The sequence below is a fragment of the Eriocheir sinensis genome, chromosome 11 (genome assembly GCF_024679095.1).
Source record: "Eriocheir sinensis breed Jianghai 21 chromosome 11, ASM2467909v1, whole genome shotgun sequence".
NCBI lineage: Eukaryota > Metazoa > Arthropoda > Malacostraca > Decapoda > Varunidae > Eriocheir > Eriocheir sinensis.
In genome coordinates, this window is record NC_066519.1 from 1 (window position 1) to 10084 (window position 10084).

Below are 10084 nucleotides of genomic sequence, written 5' to 3' on the forward strand. Positions count from 1 at the left end.
AACAGACAGCATTTCTTCGGGCTGAGCTTAAGGTGTGCAGCTCTAAACCGTGCGAAAACCTCTGATAGCCTTTCCATCTCCTGCTCGAAGGTCTGGCCAAAGACAATCACGTCGTCGAGGTAGATGAGAGCCGTCTTCCAGTGAAGTCCTCCAGCACCTCTCCATCAGCCGCTCAAACGTGGCCGGCGCGTTGCACAGGCCAAAGGGCATGACCTTAAACTGCCACAGGCCTTGACCGTAGGAGAAGGCTGTTTTCTTTGTCTTGTTCCGCCATTTTGACTTGGTGATACCCAGACTTCATATCCAGTGTTGAAAACCACTTGGAGCCCACCAAGGCGTCGAGCGTGTCGTCGATCCGTGGGAGTGGGTATGAATCCTTGATGGTGAGATCGTTGAGGGCTCGGTAGTCCACGCAGCACCTGAGGGAACCGTCCTTTTTCCTGACGAGCACTACAGCAGACGCCCACGGGCTGCTGGACCGCTCGATTAACCCTTGTTGCCGGAGATCATCCATTACCTCATCCATCTCCTTGCGACGGGCTGGTGCCATCCTTCGAGGAGCTTGCTTCACTGGGCGGTGGCTACCTGTGTCGATGTGGTGCTCTACCAGGTCCGTACACCCCAAGTCCAGGTCTCCTGTGGAAAACACATCTGCATTTCTCACGAGAAGCTCCCTGAGCTGTTCCACTTGGGGTTCCTCTAGACACTTGGAGCTCCTGTCAAACAGGTCGCGCAGGTAGTCAGGCAGCTCCTCCTGGGGCTTCGTCAGGGTTCTCCTGCAGACACAGGTTCTTGGTTCCTGGTCGATCTCTTGGCACAACCCCACCATGGTCCCTTGTTCTATTTTCTTTGGGGTGAAGGAGACATTGGCCACGACGACAGGCACTTCCGCTGCAGCAGGGTCTACCAAAGTACTTCCTACAATCACCCCGTTTTCTACCGGGCATCGACTTCCACTCTCTACCACACACAGGCTAGCCGGGGGGGCACCCGTAATTTGACAGGGTAACAGCATCTCCGACCTCGGAGGAATAATGGTGGTGCGCTTGACCGTCACTGGCAGGTCTTCCTTGTTCACAGTCGTCAGTGGCACCCTCCTTCCTCTTACAGTCAGCTGCTTAGCGCGGAAGTCCAGCTCGCACCTGTGGGAGACAAGATAATCCATACCTAGGATGCAGGGGTCATCCATGTCGGCCACGTACACAGAGAGGAACTCTTCCTTCCTCCGAGCTCAAACTTCACGTCCACTGGACCTCTGAGCTCTGCATAGTGTCCAGTGACTCCGCACAGTCGATGCGACGTCTTAGGAAGCCGACGATGACTCACCACGTCAGGCCGCACCAATGTGCGTTCCGAGCCTGTGTCGACGACCACAGGCCACAACACTCCGTCAACCTTGCCCTCCACTTGGCAGCTTGTCATGGTGGTTCTCCTGCACACTGATATCTTCGGGGCATGTACAGGACAGACTGGTCGTTGCCCCGTGAACCAGTCCTTCTTAGTTTCCTGAGTGGTGGTCCCTCGCCGGGGACAGTTTTCCGACACTCAATCTTCCAGTGCCCCTTTTCCACAGGTCCAGCACTTGGGTCCTTCCCTGGGCTTCTTCTTAGCGGCACCTTCATATTCTTTCTTCCTCTTATAGCATTCGTTCTCCTTGTGCCCAACCTTCTCGCAGTACCAGCACGTTCCTTGAACGTGTCTGTGTCTCTGACAGCGCCCTTTCGTGCCCTAAAGCCAGAAGTCGAGTCGTCCCTGAAGCTTGACAAGCTAGACCTAACAAAGGACTCAAACTCCATGGCACGTGCCAGAGCTTCCTGCATTGATGTTGGCTTAGCTTGGTTCACTTGTATCTTCAGCTGAGGGCTGTCCAGGGCATCGATGAAATGATCACGCAGCAAAACCGTCAGCAGGTCAGGGGTGACACCTGGGTATGCTTTGTGCGCCATGCTCTCAAGGTCCTGGGCGAGTTCCTGAAGAGACTCGCCGCGCCTCCTGTTGCGGGAACCTAACCCTGAAGAGCTCGTTCTGGTGCTTGGTCCCATATCGTTGCTCCAGCGCCTGTGCCAGCCCGCTGTAGCTGCCCTTTGTCGCATTGTCGAGCTGAGCAAGGACCTCCAGCGCCGCCCCTTTCAGGCTAGTGGCCAGCTGTACCGCGCACTCTTGGTCATCCCATCCGTTCCGAGCTGCCAACAGCTCAAACTGAGCGCGGTAAGCCTCCCAGGAGACCTTCCCATCAAACTCCTGAGGCTTCTTTCTAACAGGCGAACCCAGCAGACCCATGGGGCTGGCGGAACTTCTTGCGGGGATAAACTCAGGCGAAACATGGCTCAAACTACCCCGGACTTGCGTAGGAGAAGCATCTTGGGTACAACTAGCCCCTGCAGGCACTGGCTGTCCGTTTCCAGCCAAGCAGTCTTCAAGGGCCTTCACTCTGTCACTTACTTCTAGTATTTCTTTGTGTGTCGTCTCCCGTACCACCTCCATCTCTTGTTGAAGATTTGTGTGTTCTTTCTCCACTTCTATCAGGCGTTGTCCCAAGTTCGTGGTCACATCAGTCATTTCTCTTCGCACTGATTCACTTCCATCTTGTACTGCTTTTAGCTGTAGCTGTAATCCCGTGAAGCGATCTTCTAGCTGTTCTTTGAGTTCTTGGAGTGTTCCTTCTTGTTGTTGCTGTGCTCTTTCTTGTTGTTCTTGGTGTGCTTTTTCTTGTTGTTCTTTGAGTTCTTGGAGTGTTCTTTCTTGTTGTTGCTGTGCTCTTTCTTGTTGTTCTTGGTGTGCTTTTTCTTGTTGTTCTTTGAGTTCTTGGAGTGTTCTTTCTTGTTGTTGCTGTGCTCTTTCTTGTTGTTCTTTGAGTTCCTGGAGTGTTCTTTCTTGTTGTTGCTGTGCTCTTTCTTGTTTCTCCCCCTGTAGTCTCAAGGCTTCCAAAAGTTCAGTCAACATGTCGTCCCTCTGGGCAGCTTGGGAATGAGTCTCCATGGCGAAAAAACAAATGGCTACACTCCTGACACCAGTGTTATGCCGGACGTGTTACTTGGGTTCCGTGTCGCCGTCAGGAGACTCCGTGGGAGGGAGATATGTAAACACTTTGCACAGCTTCTGTAGTTTAATATTCTTCCTTAGTAGTACACTTCACTCTGACTCTTCACTTACCACTAGCTTACTATGACTGGGACTGACTCTCTCGCCCTCTTCTCCTATATATATCCAGAACAGTACAGTCTAGAATGTTACAGTATATTTCAGATCATACAAGAACATGTAGCAAAAATATATGCGAGTTGGCAACACTTCCTGCCTGGCGCCTGGCCGCGCCCGTGGGGCGCGGACGGCCTGCCTTGCTCCCCGCCCCTTGCTCGTTTCCTCCGGGAGCCTTCTAGAGGCCTATGGTCGCCGGGGAAGCTTCCAGCACAACAATATATATATATATATATATATATATATATATATATATATATATATATATATATATATATATATATATATATATATATATATATATATATATATATAGGTTCATTTATATGCCAAAAAGCCTCCATAAATTTTCAAGGCCTCCATTCTCATAATTTATCTTCTTTAGATTTCATTTTTCATTATTTTACTTTTTTCATTATTATATTTCATTTTAATTATTTACTGTCACCATTTATTTGATAATCTGTTCATACATCAGTCGAAATATCTATCTATCTATCTATTCGTCTATCTATCTATCTATCTCTCTATCTATCTATCTATCTATATCTATCTTTCTATAGTTATTCACCCGCCTATATATATCTATCTTCTTCAATTTCTATAACACTCGAAATATTCTTTTATTTATTTAATTATCTATCTATCTATCTACCTATGTGTAAGCACTTATATACTTTTGAATCAACCTGTCTACATTTATCTATCTTTTATCGGGCTATCTGTCTATGGCTGTCTTTCTATCCATATTTTTTAAACGCAATGTGTAGGTACGAACGCATTTTTTCGATCCCCGTAGAAATAAACAACAAAAGAAGAGCAAAGAACTAAACTCTATGAAAAATCTCTCGTGAAAAATGCTGACTTCCCGTTCATCAACATTCTCGTTATGGTTTTCAAGAAATATTCGACGCGGCTCCGACGAACCCAATTAAAAGGTAGAGCAGCGAGTACCTATTCACCCCTTTTACCAACATCCTATTCACTTAAGATCTCACGGACTGGAAATCTAAAAAAGGAGAGAAAAAAAAAAAAAAACCATCTCAGGCCTCTGTCAATCGCTCTTCTGGCTTCACAATCGGCCACTTGCTGAATGGGTTTAATATTAATTCGCGGCAGACGTGCTCAGGCAATGTCCCAAGAGCGTCTTTAAAAGCTGCTATAGCGACCTTCACCGAAAGCTTCTTATTTTACCACGCACGGAAAGAGGAAACACGGATTTTTTATTATTTCTTTTTCTCATTTCCCTTATGGCGCGCGTAGGCTTTCTTGGTCGGGCCTAGTACTATTAGTTGGCCCCAGACCGAAGTTGAGGGATTTATAAGGAAGAATGAAAAAGAAAAAAAAGCGAACGGAAGCAAGATTTAGGGGTTGAGTGTTTGGGGCGACGAATGAAGAAGGAAGAGGGGTTAGTTATGCTGGTAAAGGCTTGATAGCAGTGCAGCAGAGTGTTTAAGTAGCCTGGGGTGTGACCTGGTAAGAAGTGTTCAGGCCAAAGTCTTCAGCGAGTGGTTAGTTATGCTGGTTCTTACCTGGTTGGGCTCCCTTGGAGGGAACCCCACAGTGGCTAGCACGCCAGTCTTGTGTATTAGAGAACAACAGAAATCCAAGACAAAGAAAGATAAGACTGGAAAGTGTGCTAAAAGCCTGTTTAGAATGGTAATAAGTAGATTGAGCTCAGTAATGAAATAAAGTGTCTCCCAGGAACTCAGCAAGTCCCTTCTTGAAAGAGTTTAGGTTGGTTGACTCTGCTACCTCTGGGGGGAGTGAGTTCCACAGCCTCACCACACGAACTGAGAAAAATCTATGTCTGGCTTCGCAAGTGCTGTGGGGAACAAAAATTTTGAACTTGTGCCCTCTAGTAATATCCCTTGTTGGTGCCATGGTGAATAGATCTGTAGGTGATATAGCTGACATACCATTGAAGATCTTCCAACATTTAATAATATCTGCCCGCAATAGTCTTCCTTTCACAGGGTAAAGATCTAAAGTTTTAAGTCGCTGATCATAAGACATAGTCTCATAACCTGTGATAAGCTTAGTCCATCGACGCTGAACTGATTCTAGAAGAGATAAGTCAGTAACATAACCTGTGTACCATACTGGGGATGCAAATTCAAGAAGTGGACGTACATGTGTAATGAATAGTTTAACCATAAAGGAAGGTGAGCGACACAAGGTTGACTTAAGAAAGGAATATGACAAACCAGCAGCCTTTGACACTACAGATTGGATATGGTGATGGAATCTTAATGATGGATCAATGGTTATGCCGAGATCTACTGCAGCAAAACTGAAACTTAGGGGATTGCCTTTAACAGTATAAAATGAATACGGGCCCAAATCATAAGACTGACGGAGGTCGGCGCCAAAGCTCATGAATTTAGTTTTGTCAGTATTAATCTTTAAGTCCCACGATTCTGCAACTTTAATTAAAGAATCAATATCTCTTTGGACAATACTAATGCCCTCCAACACTGTATTAAGGCTCTGAGGCTTTATCAGAAGATAAAGTTTTAGATCATCAGCAAATAATTTCATGTTTGATACTAAAGTATTGGAGATGTGATTTATGTAAATAAGGAAAAGAGTAGGACCTAACACAGAACCCTGTGGCACACCGCTAATTACTGGAAATGAAGAACTGATCTGTCCGCCCACTACAACTTCCATAGTCCTATGGGATAGAAATGTCTTGATCCAAGATAGAATAACACCATTAATGCCCACTGAATTAAGTTTAGTAAATAGAATCTGGTGATTAACAGTGTCGAAGGCTTTTGAAAAATCAAAGAGAATAAGATCAATCATATTGCCCGTGTCCATCCACTCAGAGACTGCATCATACGTAAGTAAGAGCTGATCCTCCACAGACTTGCCAGAGCGAAAACCAGACTGGTTGACATTCAGTATTGAATTGGCTTCCAAATAATTATGCAGTGCAGCAACAATTATTCTCTCTAAAATTTTACAGCTAACAGAAGTGAGGCTTATCAAGGATAGTTAAGAGGATCACTTCGTTTACCTTTCTTGAAAATAGGTACTACTCAAGATTTTTTCCAAATTTCAGGAATCTCCCCCGAATTTATAGATGAAACGAATATTTTAAACAGAGGTTATGCTAAATTAGTGGAGCAATGTTTTAGTAATACTGGATGAACAGAGTCAGGTCCCATTGCAGTGGGAGGGTTAATAGCACCGAGTTCCCTAGCAACATCATGAGCTGTGAAGTGTATCTGGTGAAAGGAGCCATCATGTACTTGGTGTGGTGACTGTGGAAGACCAGAGGGTATGGTAAACACTGAGGAAAAAGCACCACCTAAGAGCTGAGCCATCTCTTTAGGGTCGGATACTAAGTTGTCTGCATCACCGAGAGGACCAACGGAAGGACAGCCTACTTTTTTCCCGCGTATGTACGAGTGAAATAATTTGGGCTTAACTGAGTAATTATTAAGGATGTCCTCCTCATAAGAAATCTGTTTCTGAGTGGAATAGTTCCTGTACCGGTAATTTACATCCAGAAATGTTTGCAAAGCTTCTAAAGCAAGTACAGAGTTTCTAGCATGTACTGCTCTCATCTGTTTGTAATGGTTCCAACTATTCTTTTGGATGTTTATAAGAGCTCTAGGAGGTTTGTATTCCCATGGTTTGTAAGGGGCACTTGATGAGGAGCGAAGAGTTTTTTGTGGAGCATATGTTCTTCCAAGATAGTTTATATAGGACAAAAATTTATTGTATGAATCATTAGAGTTCATATTCTGGAATTCAAAGTCCCAGTCTACAGTGGACAAGAATTGATTAATTTGCTTAAAATTGGCTTTAGGCCAGAAAGGGGATGCAGCGCTGACATTTGACTTCACAGGTTTGTACTGGAAAATATAGCCACAAAGTATAACACAGTGATCACAGTTGGGAAATGGGGGAAATACATTAGAGGAGACTACTCGATCAGTTTCAGTAGTGAGAAATAGATCTAAAGTATTGCCTGCCCTGATGTTTGTTGGCTCATCAATCCACTGAGTGAGGCCTAATGAGGTGAAACAGTCTAGAAAAAGTTTATCAGTATTAGCAGTTACATTATTTACACCGCCTAGTAACCAAGAGATAGAAGGAAGGTTAAAATCACCAATCACTATTACTTCCCTGTTAGTACAAAAATCTGTTAGAAAATCTATGAGTTTATTATTGTCTTGAAGAGAGTAAGAGGGAGGTCTATAAACAACTACAATAAATATTTTGTAATTTGGAAGAAAGACTGAGCAGACGTTAGGTATTTTGATGTTCATGTTGAGACATCTGTAAGAATTGTGTACATAAATGCCAACTCCATGTTTATGAACTGAACTAGAAACGTCATTTCTAAATAAGTTATAATTAGTAATTGAAGCTGCAGCATCTGGAATAGTACTAATTAACCAAGTCTCAGTAATACATGTGCATTATTTGAAAATAAGAAGTGCTTAACAAATGCAACCTTATTGATAAGACTATTTACATTACACAAACTAACATTTAGTTGGGTAGTAAAGGGGCAGTTGAGCCAAGAGAATCAGAACTGGCAGGCTGGGCTACAGGCTGAGCTGAGGCACCAGCTAGCCTGTTCCGTTGTCGCCTCTCATACAGTTCTTTTCTTTGTTTGAATGTTAAATCCCTATTAACATAAATGCCATTGAACTCGTGGTTCTTTCTAAGATTTTTTGCTTCCATCACTAGCTTCCTACGCGAGTCATCATCGGCAATTTTAACTCTGTAAAGACCCTTGATTCTATCTATACAAAATAAATCAGACATAGATGGAGTGGTATTCAGAAGATAGCGAGTGATGTTTGCAATGCTAGTCCTTGCATCTTCATTAGACTTGACCTTTACACCCCTGAATATAACTGATTCTTTCCTTTTTCTTCTCTCGTCCATCTCTACTATTTCCTCCCGAATAGACATTCTCAAATCATCCCCAGAGGTAACCTGAGTCGGAGGGGCAGAAGATGAATGCGAGGCAAGAGAGTCCACCCTTTCTGTTAGTTTAGCAATTGCTGAGCACAAGGATCTCACCATTACAAAGAGTTGAGCTAAAGCTGGGTCACCTGAGGAATCCTTACCAGCTCCAGCAACCACAGGACGAGCCCTACACTGAGTACAGACATATTCAACCCCAGCACCTCCTGCCTCACGAATGACATCAATCACACGATGAAACCAATTATCACATTTATCACAGTAAAATTTTGTGGATAGCGCAGAAGATTTTATATGTATTACCGAAACACAGTGCAAATTCAATAGGTTTGATACTACAAAGGGACTTTTTAAAGTTGAAAATTTTAGAAACTTGGAGGACAGAAAGGGGGGAGGATTAATGATACTAGGCAGGGAGGAAAATAAACAACATATTGAGGTCATAGCCACTAAACACACAGATTTACTCTGCATCAATCTCAAGAAATATAGTACACATTTTTATATAATATTATTGTATTTATCAGTAAATGACAAACCAAGAAATATTGACATCCTAACTGAAGTGGAAAATTTAGTAAACAAACACAGGGAAGAGGGCATAATAATTTTAGGGGACTGGAGTCTGGAATGGACACGTTGGTTTTCTGGGGGAACAGAAGATTGACTGGAATGGAGAAAAGATATTACAAACTCTTGACTTACTGAATGGAACACTATTAAATGACACACCAGAGTGTAAAGGACTGTACACATGGCAGAGTAGAGACCAAAGAAGTGTGCTAGATTTTGCAATGGTAAAGCAAACAATGATACAGCATTATGTAGGCTTGGAAATTGATGAAAACAGAGAGGAATTCGATCTTTCTGATCACAACCTACTAAAAATCTTTTTTAACTTTAAAAGAAATACCAACATAAACCATAATAAAGGGTTTTGGGATATAACAACTTATTTGAAAATTAATGAGGAAAGTACAAGAAACTTTATACAAGAGTTGAAAAACAGCGGCTCCCTAAACATGGACGACATAACAGACTTTGATAAGAAAATAAAAGTAACCTCAGATACAACAATGAAAAGAACACTTAAATTGCAAGAAGCAGCAACAAACTGATCATTGGGAAAACCTTTTGGAAAAATGTGGCAATCCCAACTGTCCCGTATGGCACCGACTTAGTAACTTTTTCAAAAAATGAGATTCAAAAACCCCAAACCATTGAAAATAAAGTCTGGCAAACTATTCTGGGGGGAACAAAAGGCACCCCTTCAAGTACTTTAAGAGGTGAAATAGGAGCATCTAGCATGGAGACCACCAGGCTGAACACAAATAAGCTCAGTTATATTAAATGTTTATTACACAAAGACAACACACTTGTGGGAGAGATATTTACCAGACTAAGAGAGGAGCACAAGAAGGAGTACTGGCTGAAGAACATACACAACATCACACAAGAGGCGGGCCTAGGTCAGGTCAACCTAAGAACTGTTAAGAAGGACTTCATAAAAAATACATTAAGAGAAACTGACACCACTAAATGGAAAGAGGAAATTAAGCAAAAGAGCAGCCTGACTCTATGCAAAGAGTTCAAAACAGACATAGAGCAAGAAGATTTCTATGATAACACATATGCCTCCATAATACTTTTTAAATGCAGAACAAACACTTTAAATTTAAATGATAGAAGAAGTTTTATAGGAGAAACAGTAAGGTGTGATGGCTGTGGTGCTGAGAAGGAAAATCTTGATCACTTTTCATTGTATTGTGAAAACCTAAAAGAAATAAGACAGAAATATAAGATATTTGATCAGCCTTATAAAGAAAATTGGCTGGGAGAACCCCTCTTCAGTGACACCATTGGTAAAAATTTATTGAAAAAAGCTCTGAGTGAACTCTGGAAAAAAAGGAACAAGAATAGAAAAGAAGAC